We start from the raw sequence: 3,114 nt of genomic DNA on the forward strand, positions 1-3,114 counted from the left end.
GCTCTGTAGACCAGGCTGGTCTCGAACTCCCAGAGATCCGCCTGCCTCTGCCTCCCGAGTGCTGGGATTAAAGGCGTGCGCCACCATTGCCCGGCCCCCACCACCATTCTAAAATTATTTCCTCCTTTTTTCTCCAGCAGGTTTCCAGGCAGTGATCCGGAGGCTGCTGGGACAGAGAGAAGCGCGTCTTCCATCTGATCGGGAACTGAAGAAATGAAGCCTTCTGACCTCAGAAACTTGCGGCCCTTTGTGGGAAGGCCAGAAGTGGCCTTCAGAGGGAATGACAAATATATATTCTGCTCTGTTTTACTAACCTGCCCACATCGTGAAAACTAACAGCTTGAATCACAGGGCCCTGAGAGCCTTCCTACCAGTTTGCAAGTAGGCGGAGCCCCAGTCCTCCGGAGAGGGATGGAGCTGGGGGCTGCAGAACAAGCCTGTGGCAGGGTGTCTGCTCTGTGGGCTCTCTTGCTCAGAGGGGGGGAAGTACATCACTGGGAGCTGCTGAGTTTGGGGTTCTCTGCTTTTTCAGTTCTCTGCTGCACTAATAAAGGCTGGTGTCTAATCTTTCTGTGTGTCTCTTTTCCCACTAGGGGAGTACTGGGGATTTCTTGCCATATTCACCATTGTAAACCCAGTTCCAAATAGTGCGCCACTATTTTTTAAAGGCTTATTTTATCTTAGTTTTTATGTGTGAGTGTTGGGCTGCATGTATGTATGTTCACCATGTGCTGGGGTGTTGGGAGCTGTGAACCCTCCAGATCCCGAATTTCTTGTAAACAACTTGTTTTCCCCTGATCTGAAAACTAACAGCTTGAATCACAGGACTCCTGAGAGCCTACAGCTGCTCTGAGCACGAGACCCTCAGGAGTTCTTGATGGCAGGGGAAAGGTTTCTGGTGCGTTTGGTTGGGGCGTGGCTATCCTTATATAAGTTGCCCTTGGACACAATAAAGGGAGGCATTCTTTGGGCATTCTGGCATCAAGGATGACCCGTGTCCTTGTCTATGAGTCTTTGTACATTTCAATCTCCAGCCCCTTGCCTGGTTCGCGAACGGTATGGTGGCGCATAGAGTGCAGATGGGCGTGGTGCACCACACTGACACACTGGGGGAGACCAGGAAGAGGACATTGATCTTCTGGAACTGGAATTACTAGAGAACTGTGAGTCATCATGTGTGCGGGGGGGGGGGTAGGGAAGAGGGGACTTGAGAACTGAAATTGGGTCCTCTGCAAGTGCAGAAAGTGCTTTCAATTACGGAGCCATCTCTCCCTCCCATCAACTGTTCTTTAAATATGTGGATGGGGCCTGGTGAGGTGGCTGAGTGGGTGAGTGTGCCTGCCGCCAAGCCCGAGTTTGATCCCCAGGACCTGCATGATGAATAAAGAGAACTGACTCCTGGACATTATCCTCCAACTTCCACAAGCATGCTGTGGCACGCACACACCCACTCACGTGAATAGATAGAATAGACATGTACGTGAAATAAATAAAAATGCAGGGAAGACATTAGCTCGAGGTCAGCCCAACAGGACCATAACTTAAGACCAAACACATACCCAGTCTTCTAGCAAAGGAGAGATTCTTGTGGAAAGCAGGGTGCTTGTTTCTCTGTACCCCCTTAGCCTTCACCTGTACCTCCGTCCCAGAATTAGGCAGTCAAAGCTCAAGCAGGGTAGGGAGTCACCTTGAGTGGTGTCGGGGTGGGCCTGTCTCTGGGAAGGTTGGGCTGGGCTGGTATAAGGAGAAAGTTGCTGAACCTCTTGCATAGCAATGGGAAAGAAACCTGGCAGGACAAAAATGGAGTTCCTTGTGTCAACTCTGCAAAACAAAAACAGTAAATGAAGCTGTGGCTTGTGAGACAGGCTTCTTACACGGGATTGCCTGATGCTAGCTGTCCCAAAGAACTCTAGGAGACCTCAAAGGCCGCTGAAACCTCACACAGAAAGTTCGGTAAAGACGTTAGCCTCACTCCGCTTATCTTGGGGCTGATGCTACTCTTGTTAATTACTCATCGTGATGGAGGGCTATTGTTTCAATGTGACAAATACAGTCTTTTTGTTTTGAAAATTGTTTGCTTCTTCCCCTTTGAACATTCTTATAGCTTATGATGGCGTCTGGATCCCATTATGAAGCTGGTTCCACATAAGTATTGTTATATTTTAGGGCATCTCTGTTTGCTATTCAGATCGAGGGTCATCTTACCAACTTGTAGAGATGAAATAAAAAGCCAATAAAAGAGAAGGTAAAGGGAGAAGTCCTGAGTGGTTCCAGGGAAGGTAAAATCTGGAACTTAGGGCCAAACCTGCGAACTTGAACTCCATACCTGGGACCCCCGCAGTGGGAAGAGAGAAATGACTCCCAGAAGTCGTCCTCTGGCCCTCTGGCCTCCTCTGCACTGTGGTGTGCTCTTCACAGAGTGCACATAAACACGCACACACACGCACACACACACACACACACACACGCACACACACACACACTAAAGATATAAGAAAAAAATGTATGGGCATTAGGAGTTCTGTGAGAAATTGCATATTTCATTTAGCCAGCACTGAGCCCCTACCCAGGAAGTGAGTTTGTTATTTTAGATGCACATAGATAAATATGGTCCCCTTCCAGATGGACTTAGTACACGAAGGAAGAGACTCATACTCATTCAAAGGGCTGCCCTATAGTTTAGTCGTTGGCAGGCGTTTCTGGAGAGGGCCCCAGCTCTCTGTCACAGTGAGTGGAAGCACATAATAAATATCTGTTTGTTCAGTGGTGAATTTTCTCCCGGTCCTGCCCCATCCCAGCTCAGCCTTGAATTGCAAACCTTTACCCTGATAACACAGAAACATGTCATCAGTATGAGATGCTCCCCAAAGACTTCTGTACTGGCTTGGAGAGGAGCTGACCAGTACTTGCCTAGATAGTAGGTACAAAGCCCTGGGTTTGACAACTAGTATTCCGTAAAGCTGGGGATGGTGGCCCATGCCTGTAATCCTGGCATTCAGGAGGTAGAGGTGGGAGGACCAGCTGTTTGTCATCCTCAGCTACCCAGCAAGTGTGAGATTTAGCTTGAGTTACATGAGACCCTTGCCCAAACACCACCAACCACCACCACCACCA

At 48.9% G+C, this 3,114-nt stretch overlaps 1 protein-coding gene across 1 annotated transcript in view; it reads left to right on the forward strand.

Moving 5' to 3' along the window:
* Positions 1-439, forward strand: part of C7H17orf67 (chromosome 7 C17orf67 homolog) — a 16,440-nt gene extending 16,001 nt beyond the window's left edge. Inside the window, exon 4 of the mRNA XM_013347541.2 lies at positions 138-439. The gene's annotated coding sequence lies outside the window, so the exon portion shown is untranslated. The remainder of the gene's footprint in view (positions 1-137) is intronic.
* The last annotated feature ends 2,675 nt before the right edge of the window (positions 440-3,114 follow it).

The sequence above is a fragment of the Microtus ochrogaster genome, chromosome 7 (assembly GCF_000317375.1).
Source record: "Microtus ochrogaster isolate Prairie Vole_2 chromosome 7, MicOch1.0, whole genome shotgun sequence".
NCBI lineage: Eukaryota > Metazoa > Chordata > Mammalia > Rodentia > Cricetidae > Microtus > Microtus ochrogaster.